General features: G+C 46.1%; 1 protein-coding gene across 1 annotated transcript in view; it reads right to left on the bottom strand.

The window, feature by feature from the left end:
- ITPR1 (inositol 1,4,5-trisphosphate receptor type 1) overlaps positions 1 to 13,875 on the bottom strand; it is a 354,161-nt gene that overhangs the window by 98,437 nt on the left and 241,849 nt on the right. The gene's annotated exons all lie outside the window — the stretch shown is intronic.

Consider the following 13,875-nt stretch of genomic DNA (forward strand, 5'->3'; position numbering starts at 1 on the left):
TCTGCCTTCTACAGTATGAACAGTGAGGGTCTGCTAGGAACCAATACAACTTCACGTCCCGATGCAGCAATGTTGCCAGGTAACAAATGTAGAAATATACTCCAAAAACTGTATGTGACAATATACAACCTCCGCTCTGCAGCTGATAACCGAGGGAGTGTTAAAACACCGTGTTCTCTTAACACTTGGGCTTTTGGTGTGAAAATAAAATTAAATGGGATACTTCCTCTTGTAAATATAAGACAGGCATACAACTCACACATGTATCCACTAATTGGAAATAGTAGAGGGGTTTGCAATAGCTCTGCAGTGCATCCCAGCCTTCACTCTTAACCTCAAGATGAATTCCAGAAAACCTACAGAAACAATAACTGAGGAACCTTTCTTATATCGGGGACAAGCTCTCTTCTAACTATTGTGAGGAAGGAACCCACCAGAAGGACACCAGCAGAAAATAAGGAAAAGCTCATACATGGTTATAAAACAAAATGTGCTTCTGTTCCACTCCATTTGATAGGTCTACCTTGAGAACTCATTGGCTAACCAAGCAGTGACTACTTGCTTCTCAGATCAAATAATCAGTGCGGCCTGTTCCCACCCTGAACGAAAACAAGATAGACACTGCTCTCTAGTAGGCAGAGCTCCAAAGTGGGTACAGGGCACTGAAGAGCTCCCTCACATTGGACTCATGTAACTTAAAGGCTGGCTAGCATGGTAGAAAGCTGAGAGACTTCTGAGGGCCTTGTGTTCACATCCCAGCTCTGCCGACTGGGTGACTTTGGGTAAGACACATGGCTTTTTTCATCTGCAATTGGGACTATTCTGCAATTGGGACTATTCCATGTAGTCCAGATAGAGTACCTACTGGCTCCATGCACAGTGCTGGGCACTTCACAAAAATGAGAAGACCCTCCTTCCTTTCCCTTCCCCCAAACATGAATATTCTTCAACCAGTACAGACTCAGATGTGGGGAATATCTGGTGCATTTAGCTTCTCTGAGCAAAACGGGCAAAAGTTGAGATCTAATAATCCTCACACGATGCCAAAGAACATATGCTTCTTTAGATGCAAGCGAAAAACAAAAATTGCTATTAATCTAACTTTTCATAAGGGCCCTGATTAGATGAGCTGCTATCAATTTCTTCCACAGTGAGGAAGTTCCGTAGGACAGTCTTATTGTCATTAACTTTCCTAAGACCTGGGAACCTGGAACTTGCTGGAAGTACATGTATGTAGCACATATAATTGTCATTTGGCAAATGAGATGCCCAGTCTGAAAGGAAAAGTCTTTCATGATTTCCTCCTCCAGAATTCATGGGCAGACCTTATAAACAAAGCAAATACACCGACCACTTGAACTGCCTTCTGATTATCAGGAGGGCATAGTGTCTCCCACAAAGACTCCATTATCAAAGACAACAAGATGTGGAGCCACAAATTCCATCCTGCCTGGCAAACAGATGCAAGGTCCTTGAAGCGGCCATGTCTGTGCCTGGAAAATCGGTGGAGTAAGGAGGTGGCACGGCATGGTAGAGAGGCTACAAACTCATGTTCTGGCAGAAAACAAACCCTGGCACAACTACCAGCTGGCTCTGTGACTCTGAGCACATAACCTTACCTCTCGGATCTTCTATTTCCTCATTAGCAGAAAGGGATCAAAGCAGTACCTACTACATAGGAGCCCCAGGAAGAGGGGATGAGACCATGCAGTGAGGACTCCTGGCTAGCCCCGGCACATGAGCACTTGTTACCACTACTGTCCATCATTATTACAAACAAGAAGAAAAGAGGACTGCTGCCATCATAAGGATATTTCTCCAAGCTGACATTATGTATTTCCTGTGGGATCAGATCAACTTAACTCCCTCCCACACCTAAAGAAGGTCTCCTTTAAAATGGTAATAACCATCAACAACACACGTTCACATTTCACATCCTCATGTTTCTATTCAGAAATGGTAAGAAGGCTAAAGTAACATGGTGGCCACATTGGGTCAGAACTTCAATTTCTACATTTACAGTCTGAGTGCTGGGGAGTCAGATGGAGACTTGACCTCGGAAGAAAGTGCACTCTTGGGTGAGTTAGTGGGTGAGGGAAGATAAACAACCAAAAAGTAAGCCGAGTTGCTTTGGATGGGCTGTTACCATGTGTTAAAAGCTTCATGCTGAGCTGAGTGCCTTCCACATATTATCTCAGTGAATTCCCAGAATAATTTACACAGTAGGAGTATCCACACTGATTCATCACGTACACACTGAAGACCTTTCATCCAGCACATGTGGAGGCTCCTCAAGGGGACTCGGGGTGAAGACAGACTTGGTCTCTGCCCCCTTGGGTCTTACAGTCAAGCTCTAGTTGAAGTGTGGTCATTACTGCAGTAAATGAAGCACAGTCCATTATCTCTGCCTCAGGGGATCAAGAGGAAGTTTCTAGAGTAGGAGACATTTCTATCAGGGCCCAGGGAGCCTGCCAGGCGAAGGGAATGAAAGCATGTCCACATGGAGCAAAGGCATCTGAGTTCACAGCCCCGCTGGGGATTGGCAGGCGTGAGTTGCAGCTGCAGGACAATGAGTGTGGGGCAGTGAGTGGAGAAACCCAGGTGGGGCCAGACCACGCAAGGCACTGATGGGTTCCGTCAGGGAGGCCATGGACTCCATACTCCACAGAAGGCTGTTCAGATGGGGAAGCAAGTGGTGAGGGTTCCATTTGGGGGGCATCACTGACAACCGCGTGGAAGAGAGAAATGCCCAGAGGCAGGGAGGCCACTAAAAGGCTAACTCAGTTATCCAGGCGAAAAGGCTGGCAAGTGCGGAGCTCAGCAGCCCCATGCCGGCAGGCGGTCAAGCCTGGTGGTCAAGCATATGAGTCCTGAAGCCACAGTGCCTAGTTTCAAACCGCAGCTCCTGCATTCCCAGCTGGGCCACTCTGACTTCACAGTGCCAACTATCTGGTTCATTGTAAGTCCTAACAATGGTTAAACTCCCAGGAGGTAAAGTGGGCACAGATTAGTTCCTGGGGCAAAAGCAAGAGAAAAAGAAATCTGATGACTGCAAAGCTTCTAGCTTGGGTATCTTTGGCTGTTGGTGAGTCCACTGACAAAGCTATGGAACACAAGAGAGCAAATGGAATGGAGGAAGGGAGATGACGGCATCATGGGGTCCTGCTAACTTACAGCTAACACAAGTGGAGATGCTCATCAGGGATTTGAGCAGAAATCTAGAAATCAGCAGAGAGGTGGGACCGGGAGCTATATCTTTGGGAGGTGTTGGCATAAATGGCTGCTGGAGGCCTTGGGAGTAGATGAGATTACCCAAGGGGATCGGTAGAAAAAGAAGGCAAACAGGTTGGAGATGGGGCTCTAACATTTCAGATGTTTTAAGGTCAATTGTACATGCCCTGAGAAGTCCCTGTGTTCACCACTAGGAAAACGTTTGTACGAGGCACAGAAATAGCACAGCATTAAGCCATAAGGGAGTGACTAACCTGGAAACGTGATGCTTTGGGGTAGGATGGTCAGAGGGGGCTCACAGATCAAAAGTCTGTAATCGCAGGTGTCTGGATTCTCAGGCTACACAGACAATTCCCTGAGGAATGTCCTGCTTTATCTGCCTCCCAAATCTGTGTTGAAAGGTATTAAACTGGGGTGATGGAGTATATCCTGGCAGAGGCTATGTGGGGAAAGCAGAGATCACTCTAGGAAAGAAAATGTCTTTTAAAAAACAACCCTGTCTGCCCCCACCAAAAGGAAGAAAGAAAAGAAAGAAAGGAAGGGAAGGAAAGGAAAGAAGAGAGGGAGGGAGGGAAGGAGGGAAAGAGAAAAAAGACAGTGAGAAAGAGAGAGAAAGAAAGAAAACAAAAGAAAGAGAAAGAAGAGAAAAAGAAAAATAAGAAAGAAAAGAAAAAAGAAAAGGGGAAGGAAGGAAAGAGAAGGAGAGGAGAGAAAGAAGGAAAGAGGAAGGAAGGAAGGAAGGAAGGAAGGAAGGAAGGAAGGAAGGAAGGAAGGAAGGAAGGAAGGAAGGAAGGAAGGGAGGGAGACAGGCAGGGAGGGAGGAAGGGAGGCAGGGAGGCAGGCAGGGAGGCAGGCCCGCCCCAGACTGTTTCCTTGAATTCCCATTTATTAGCTGAGTAAGTGGCCAACATACCTTGGGACTTAGGATATTGCTCATCTGGTGAATATTTACTTAAAAATTGCCATACTAGGGGGTGAGGAGCACAGAACAAAGGGGAAATACTGTGTTTCTTTCCCTTAGGCAGTTTAACATCTACGTAGTAAAGATTAAACAAACTCTGGGGTCAGCAAACATTTTTCCAAAGGGCCAAATGGTAAACATTTCACACGCTGAGGGTCATCACAGTCTGTCACAACTACTCAACTCTGCCCTTGAAGCAGGAAAGCAGTTAGGACAATCCCAAAGGAAAAACTGCAGCTATGCACCAATAAAACTTTATCTACAAACATAGGCGGCTGTTTGGACTTTTCCTGTAGGCTACCATTTACTAATCCCTGAACCTCCAGAGGAGGACTGACCAATCCTCTGCCTGGCAGTTCCCAAGAGGCATCTCATACTCAGAAGTCACTAAAGAAAGTTAGGAAGAACATAGACCTCTTGCTAGATCTGAAGGAAGAGAAAGAAATAATAATATCTGGACCTGTTGAGGATTCAGTGGGATAAAACGAATTGATCGCTTTACAAAAATTTCCAGGTCTTCTCTGTCATTTTTCTCTGCACTTTTAGTAACATTTTAGAGACCGTGGAAAACCTGAGGTTCTCTCTGAAGACATCTCCTCTTAGAAACAAATTCTTAGCCGTGCGCGGTGGCTCATGCCTGTAACCCCAGCACTTTGGGAGGCTGAGGCGGGTGGATCACTTGAGGTCTGGAGCTCAAGACCAGCCTGGCCAACATGTAGAAACCCCATCTCTACTAAAAATACAAAAAATTAGCTGGGCATGGGGGCAGGCACCTGTAGTCCTAGCTACTCAGGAGGCTGAAACAGGAGAACTGCTTGAAACCATGAGGCAGAGGTTGCAGTGAGCTGAGATCGCACCACTGCACTCCAGCCTGGGCAACACAGTGAGACTCTGTCTCAAACAAACAAACAAGAAACAAATTCCTGCTTCTAGCTTTCGCAGGAAGGAAGGAGATTAACATTCTGCTTCCAAAGATCTTCCCCTCCCCCTTCCCCTCAACAGTTGCAGTCCTGTCATGGAAGGCCAGACAAGCAGATGTATGTCACTGTCCACTTCTGTCCATATTGTTGGTTCTGCTACTCAGGAAAGAAGGAAAATCATGCTGGGTCTCCAGCTCCTCTGGAAGCGTGAACCAGGATGCACATTCTCCCCTGGGACCACCTCAAAGGGATTGTGCCTCTTACAACCAACCTGGAAGGACTCACGGATGAATGATGCTGACAATTCTTGCCGTAATTTCTTGCCCCGAACTGGGAAACTGAATGCCAGTAGGTGCATGCATTATCTAGTATCTGCCATCACTAGGAGAGTTGCGCTAAGGATGACCAGGGCAGAGCTGTGGGAACTGCTATCTTCTTCTGCAGGAGAGCTCACTCAAGTCTGATATGCCTAAGAATGCAATGACTTGTGAATTTTGAGTTTCTTCCTGAAGACCTGGATTTAAACCAAACATCCTCAAGGATTCTTGTTCAATAACAGTCCAGTTTCCTGAGAATGGTGAAGGAGGGTGTGAGGTGTTCAGGTCGAAGGCAAAGAAAGCAGGAGGGAAAGAAAGGAAAGGAAAAAAGGGCAGACAAGACAATGGCCTGGGCCAGGGAGCACTTCAAACCACAAAGAAGTGAGTAGATTGCTGTTTTTCTTTCTGCTTCATCCCAGAACGTCTCTCATTACTTTTAATGGCAAAAACTGCAATTACTTTCGCACCAACCTAAATAACCTGTACCCAAGGCAATGACATTTCCCAATGTCCTGGAGTTCTAAAATCATTTTTAATATACAGTCAGAGGGACTTGGGTCAATTGAGTGTGTAAATAACATAAAACAGAGCGTCCCCCAGGCCCGCTGGATGATAAACCACTATGCAAAAATGGAAAATATCAGAAGTAGGATTTTAGACAGAAAACAACTTTCATAAAATACAGCATGTATTTAAAATAAATAAAAACATTATTAATTAGAGCCAAGCATGGTGGCCAGCACCTATAGTCCCAGCTACTCAGGAGGCTGAGGCAGGAGGATTGCTTGAGCTCAGGAGTTCAAGTCTAGCCTCAGCAACATAGCAAGACCCCATCTCTTAAAAACATATACGAACAAATAAAAATAAGAACATCATCTTGAGATGTTTGTATTGGCCAGACGCTGCGTGAGGTGCTTTCTATAAATAGTCTATGAAACCATCTCAGGAGTTCTCTGAGGTGGGAACTGTCACCATCCTGTTCTCCAAGTCAGGAACCAGTGGGATGAGTGAGGTGGACTTCGCCAGGAGTCCTGATGTGGGCATGTAGGAGGCAGGGCTTGAGCCCAGGCTGTACCCACACCACAAAATCAGCAGCTCCGGCAGCACCTCTACGTGTCTACCGGACCACACACTTTACCCCCATGTTCTTTGCAACTCCATAAGGAAGGGACTAGGCTTTTCCAACCCTCATTTTGCAGATGAGGAAACTGAGTTTCAAAGTTGCTCTAACAAACCCCAAGGTCACTCAAGGCTGGCAGGGGCAGAGCTAGAATTCCAGCACAAATATTGTGGTCTGAAGGCCATGCTCCTGTATGTGATAGGCTCTCTCCTTCCAGGGGTCCTCCCCGAGTCCCCAACTTTACTCCACCATTTCTCAAAGGAGCCCAGCTGGTCCTTGAGCCAACCTGGGACAGCTTTGCTGACCCCTCACAGCTTCAGCGGAAGGGCAGGGTCTGGGGACGCCTGCTGGCGACAAGTCACTGCCTCCCTCTTTCTTTAATGCCAACAGCTCTCGAACCCCTCACATGCAGGAGGAGAGCTGCCCTGACTCCAATGCTGGCTCCACTCCTTTCCCACATGGATAAAACTGAGGTTAGAAAACACCGCTCAGAAGTGACTCATTCCTGACTTCCCTGCCAAAAACAACACCCATTTACGTAACTTGCTCACACACCAATCTTTTCCTCCTCCTCAGGGTGACTGCCCTGTCAAACCAAGGCTGATCTTCCTCACAAACTGGCCTTCCGTTTCCAGCAGAGGCAAATCAAATTACCCTTTCCACCCTCATCTCTCTGCTAACTGGGGTCAGAGGTAGCCCAACCAACGTGTCCCTCCCACACTGTGTTGCAGTGACTTCTGGAAGGGATGTGAGATTTCCTATCTAACACTGGTTCTTGGGCTGATTTCTTAAGCCAACCTCAAAAAAAAAAAAAAAAAAAAAAAAGAGTGTGGTGTAGGAAAGGCCTCATGAACCAGGGATCACTCTCTCTGCTGAATTCGCAGGCCAGTTTCCTGACGGAGCACTTCTCACATTTTCCATCTCTAGCTGCTTACGTGCAGAAAAGAAAACCCTTTTCGGGTGTGTCTGTAGACTAGACTTTGGCATAAGAATAGACGTGGGCAGCCATTTGATACATGAAATTCCCGGTGCTTCTGAAACCAGAAGCAATTAGTCCAAAAAAATGTTTAACCATCTATCCCCATAATGTGCTAGGAGGTTCTCTATGGGCACGTCAGCATACATATCCCAAAACATCTGTATTGGCTTAAAAAAATAAAAATAAAAAACGAGGTATGTCCAAAGATAGCCTCTCCTACTCTTCATTCCAGGTAAGGACAGCCCCTGTCCTTCTGTAAGGAAGAGGAAGCGAAGGGAACTTCCCCCAGACACTGGTGGGAACATCTTAGGAGGAAGGAACACAGAAATTGGCAAGGACTCGAAGGACGGATATGAAAGTGCCGTGAGCCCTGCTGAGCCCCGTGTGTGCCAAAAATTAATTCATAAGCAAATGCTTATTTTATAGTTTTCCACTTGCTACAAAACATCAAGCCACAAGGAAATATTTCTTCTGGGGGCTGGCAGGAAGCGGGTGGCACCAGAGTGGGGAGAAAGAAAGCAGGAAGTTCTCTTCAAGACAAGCGTGATCCTATCACCTGACAACGTGTCACTCGTTTCTGGAAAATCCATGGGCTGTGGTACTGTCTCCTTGTTCCCACAAGCAGAGGATTCAATGTGAACCCTGCTCTGATGGCAGCCAGGTAGAAATCTGGGAGTTACGATCTATCCTCAGATGTTATCACCATTGCAGGAGCCGGGACAGGGAGAGTTGATGCTGGGAGACCTGGGGACACCACCCCTGGGAGCCCATTATGCCAGACTGTGAAGTAACCTGTATTTGGCTTCCAGGCATTTCAGGGCTTTAGGTGATGATGTGATGGATGACAGGGTTTCATAATAAGGGAGCAAACTTCATGAGAGTGCCTAGCAAGCACTGTATGTCATGATTTGTGGATTCCCATAAATTGAATCCTCTAGGGTCTGGACAATGAAATCTAGAATTTCTGGAGCGCTGTGATTCCCAGTGAGCTTATCCTAAGGCAGGACTGAATTTTCATACAACATCCAAAAGGAGAAAGACAGAGTCGACACTTTCGCAAAGAAGGGATTTAGTATGCAGGGAGATCCAAACTCCTCAACTGCAGAGACAATGGTGTCTCCCTTTCCTGTAGCTGTGGCATCCAGCTTGGGGGCCTGGCTGACCCATGGTAGGTGCTCAATCGATTATAATGGGGGTGGTGATGAGGGACCCAGTCCCCAAATGTGGTCTCCAACAATTCTCTCTTTTTATACACATACCCTCCTCACAATAAGAGATGGAGCTTTTCTCCCCACCTTTGAAGTGGGGCCGGCCTCATGTCTGGCTTTGACCAATAGAATGTGGTAGAAGTGACATTCTAGGAATTCTAAACTCAGGCTTTGAAAGGGCTAGTAGCTTCCACTTCCTGCTTCTTGAAACACTGCTTCTCAGAACCCAGTCACCATGTTCTAAGAAGCCCAAACCACACAGAGAACCAAGGCACTCCAGTCAGTCAGTACCCCCAGCTGAGCTCCCAGCAAAGGACCGGCACCAACGGCCACAGTCATACAAGTGACCACATAAGCTGTTCTAAGACCAGTCAATCCCCTGATGGTTGCAGACCCAGCCAAGATCACACAGAGCAAAAGAACCACCCAGCTGAGCCCAAGCTCACAGAATCATGCTAGGCACCAAAATGGCCATTGCTTTAGGCTATGCAATTTTTAGGTCGTTACTCAGTGACAGATAACTACAGGTGGAGATGGGAGGGACAAGAGGTACAGGATATTTTATCATGGGTTTTGTCCAGCTCTGGAGCTCTGAGTAAGTCATAACCTCCTTGAGTTTCTGTTTCTTTATCTCTATAATGGGGATAATGCAGGTCCGGCATACCCACAGAGCAACTGGGAGACTCAAATGAGACATTTTGAACGAAAGGACTACATAGGCAGTAAATCGCTAAGCAAGATGAAACTGTATACTAGTCATATTTGTCTTTGCTACTGAGCTCTGAGCTCTGCAGCCACGAACCCATTCCCAAACCTCTTATGCCTCTGCCTTTGGAGATGACAATTATTTACCTTGTAAGAAGAAGCCAAGTCAGCCTCCTTCCTAAAGCACCTGACCTCCTACCTCAGATCATCCTGAAGAATGAAGCCATTAAGAGCAGTGAGGAATTTGGGGTGCCAGGTTGCCCCAGTTCAAATGTTGGCTCTGCTAGTTTTTTTATTTTTATATTTATTTATTTATTTATTTATTTATTTATTTATTTTTTGAGATGGAGTCTCGCTTTGTCACCCAGGCTGGAGTAAGTGATGCTATCTTGGCTCACTGCAAGCTCCACCTCCCGGGTTCACACCATTCTCCTGTCTCAGCCTCCTGAGTAGCTGGGACTACAGACGCCTGCCACCATGCCCAGTTAATTTTTTGTTTTCAGTAGAGATGGGGTTTCACCGTGTTGGCCTGGATGGTCTCGATCTCCTGACCTCGTGATCCACCTGCCTCGGCCTCCCAAAGCGCTGGGATTACAGGCATGAGCCACCACGCCCGGCCAGCTCTGCTACTTAATGCTTGTATGATTTGGGGTAAGTTCCTTAACTCTTTTGAGTTTTGGTTTCCTCATCTATAAAAAGGGATAATCACAGTACTTTACTTCATAGGGAGGTTGTGAAGATTAAATCAGATGATACATAGAAAGTCCTTATGCATAATTCTTGGCACATAATAGGCACTTAATAAATGTTGGTTCTCATCATCATCATCATTATATGTTTTTTACTTTTTTAATTTATAAAATTATCATATAGCTAAATTGACTTTCTTCGGTGTACTGCTATATGAATGTTCACACACATGTGGATTCGTGTGACTACTACTAAAGACAGAACACACAATGGTTCCATCACCCAAAATATGCCTCTGTGCTCTTCCTTTAGAGTAAAATTCTCCCCTCCTGCTTAGCCCTGGCAAATGCTAATGTGTTCTTCATCTTAAGAGTTCTGCCCCTTCAAAATGTCATAGAAATGGAACCACATAGTATGTCACCTTTCGAGACTGATGTTTTTCACTCAGCATAATGCTTCTGAGAGACATCCAATGTCTTGCACTCATCAATATATTCCTTTTCATTGCTGACTACTATTCCATTGTATAGATGTATGGTGGTTTGTTTAATCACTATCGTTTTTAATAATTATTTTCACAAGCCAGGAAAGACTTAAGAAATAAGACCAGCTGACCATTGCCACTGGGTTCTAAGACTCCTTGGGGAAAATATCTAATGATTATTGAAATGTCCTGACTCAAAGCTGCAGGGAAGCCGGGAGTCTGTTTATGCCTCACACATGCTAGACATGGAAACAGAAGCCCAGGGATAACTTCCCTCATCTCACACAAAACTGGACTTGAAAGCAGGTCTCACTCTTCTTCTCCATGTGAAACATGTTCGGAATCCTGAGGGGAGGTGCTGCTAAACATAAGAGCTCTTTTGCAGGCCTGTCCTCAGACAGGCAATACAGTTGTCCCTCGATATCCGTGAAAGACTGGTTCCAGGACCTCTGCAGATGCCAAAATCCAGGGATGCTCTCTTATGTAAAATGGTGTAGTATTTACATATAACCTAGGCACATCCTCGTGTATACTTTGAATCACCTCTAGATTACTTACAATGCCCAACACAATGTAATGTACCATCGTTTGTCTAATCACCATTATTTTTAATAATTATTTTCACAAGCCAGGGAAGACTTCAGAAATGGAATCAGCTGACCAGCACCACTGGGGTTCTAAGACTCCCTGGGGGAAAATATCTAATGATCACTGAAATGTCCTGCTTCACAGCTGCAGGGAATCTGGGAGTCCATTTATGCCTTATACTTGACAGACATGAGAACGGAAAGCCCAGGGATGGGAAATACTTGTTAATGCTTCATTTTAAAATATATGTATTATCTTTTTACAGCTGAATTATTATTTTTAATGTTTTTTTCCCTAAATATTTTATTTTATTATTTATTTTTTTTTGAGACAGAATCTTGCTCTGTCGCCCAGGCTCGAGTGCAGTGGCACAATCTTGGCTCACTGCAACCTTCCCCACCTCCTGAGTTCAAGCAATTCTGGTGCCTCAGCCTCCTAAGTAGCTGCAGTTACAGTCTTGCACCATCACACCCAGCTAATTTTTGTATTTTTAGTAGAATCGGGGTTTTGCCATGTTGGCCAGGCTGGTCTTGAACTCCTGGCCTCAAGTGATCCACCTGCCTTGGCTTCCCCAAGCTCTGGAATTATAGGTGTGAGCCACTGTGCCCAGTCTCCCCTGAATATTTTAAATCTGCAGATGGTTGAATCCAGATGCAGAACCGACGAATACAGAGGGCAGACTGTATACATTTCTGGAACCATGTAGGCCTGCCTGCTTCCCTGCAATTCCCCTTTCTACCACCTGTCATCAGGAAACATGGATCTCAAGAAGACCAGCTGACCACAGACCCATTTCCCTTCCTGAGACCCTCCACGGTACACTGAACAGGAAGTGACCATGCTCCGCCAGCTGTGGCCAGAACCCACCGTGTCTTCAGTGGAGCACAGCATCTCAGCAATCATTAATTGCCGCATTGCGGTCTTAGCCTAAGTCAGGCTCACTTCCCAGCTGGCCACTTACTACTCTGAACCAACTCCTCAACAGCAAGATTAAACTCTGAATCACTCCTCCTGGGGCTTCAAGGTTCCTGTCCTTAACTGGCCCCAGACACAACCCTAGTTCCACATCATTTTCTCCAGAGAAAGAGAAGCTTGAGGCCAAGGGGTTCTGACAAGTCAAGTCTAGGCTAGAAGACATTTTCCTGGAACCATCGGCCTCCTATGAGACACGGGGTTAGACTGGGCCCCCCAGGGGTCACAGAAGCAGGGAGGAGAAAACAGCATGTGCGTGCAGCCCCTCGGGGCCACATCCTTCCATCCTGGCATGCGCCCACAGGCCCCCCGCACCACCACTGAGTACCCCCAAGAGAAAACAGCCCCACTCCATGCATGGCTGAACTGCTGTAACTCCATCATGCAGCCTGGGTGTATGAGTAATAAGTGTATGAAAACATGAAACTAATATTCATAATTACCTTACAAGATAAAGAACTTGAAGGAAAAACAGCTTGTGTGTGCCTGGCCGTCACCATCAGGATGCTCCATGAGAAACATGGCATCTCACCAGAGCCACAGACATCGTCTGCCCAGGAGTCTCAGTGCGGCAGCCCTCAGCCCCCACCAGCCACTGTACTTCATTGTTAGTACTTAATTAATGGTGCCTTTGTGCTCCTGGTCATCCCGATGCCAAGCCCAGAGCCGACTGGGACCTCTGACTTCTCTCCCATGTCTAATCAGGTGCCATTTCAGCCAACATTTGCCAAGTATCAGCAGGTCCAGGCCTGGGCCTGGTGCAGGGAGTGACAGGGTTTCTATTCATGATATCCTGTCCCTCACCCACACCCCTTTAGTCCCAGCAAGGTTCAGACTCCCATTCCCTGCCCTCCTTTATTTGTTGATTGACAAATAACATATCTACAGTAAAGCACACCAATTTTAAGCATCTGGCTCAACTGAGTTGTTGTTTTTTCTTTTTTAAACTTTTATTTTAAATTCAGGGGTGCAATTGCAGGTTACATAGGTAAGCTTGTGTCACTGGGGTGTATCATATAGATTGCTTCACCACTCTGGTATTAAACCTAGTGCCCATTAGTTATTTTTTCCATCCTCTCCCTCCTCACCACCTCCACCTTCCGAAAGGCCCCAGTGGGTGTTGTTCCCCCTCTAAGTGTCCATGTGTTCCCATCATTTAGCTCCCACTTATAACTGAGAACGTGCGGTATTTGATTTTGTTTCTGTGTGATTTTACTAAGGATAATGGCCTCCAGCTCCATCCGTGTCCCATCAAAGGACATGATCACTGAGTTTTAAACATGTGCATACTCACGTAACCACCACCTAAACAAATGGTCGAATATGTTTCCAGCACCCAGAGAGCTCTCTTGTGCCATTATGAGAAAATATCCTGTCCCAAGTTATGACCTCTTTTATCAGAGATTTAAGTTCAGGTTCTCATCACCTCTTCCATAAATTACTGCCCATTAACTTTTTAATTCTTAGACTGCCTCCTTGGGACCCTGCTTTCCTCAGTTTACCTGTCCTATACTGCCAGGTGTATAGTCCTCCATTACAGCTCCAAAGCCCCTTGGAGGGCTGCACTGCTGCTGCATACAAACCCCAACTCCAAATACAAAATCCAAGGCCCTTCACTTCTACATAGCACTCCTCGGTCTGAAAGACCTAACCCCTGTTCTGGAAACCCAACTGCTGCTCTCACACCTCTGGGCCTTCTC

The sequence above is a fragment of the Theropithecus gelada genome, chromosome 2 (assembly GCF_003255815.1).
Source record: "Theropithecus gelada isolate Dixy chromosome 2, Tgel_1.0, whole genome shotgun sequence".
In the NCBI taxonomy this organism is placed as follows: domain Eukaryota; kingdom Metazoa; phylum Chordata; class Mammalia; order Primates; family Cercopithecidae; genus Theropithecus; species Theropithecus gelada.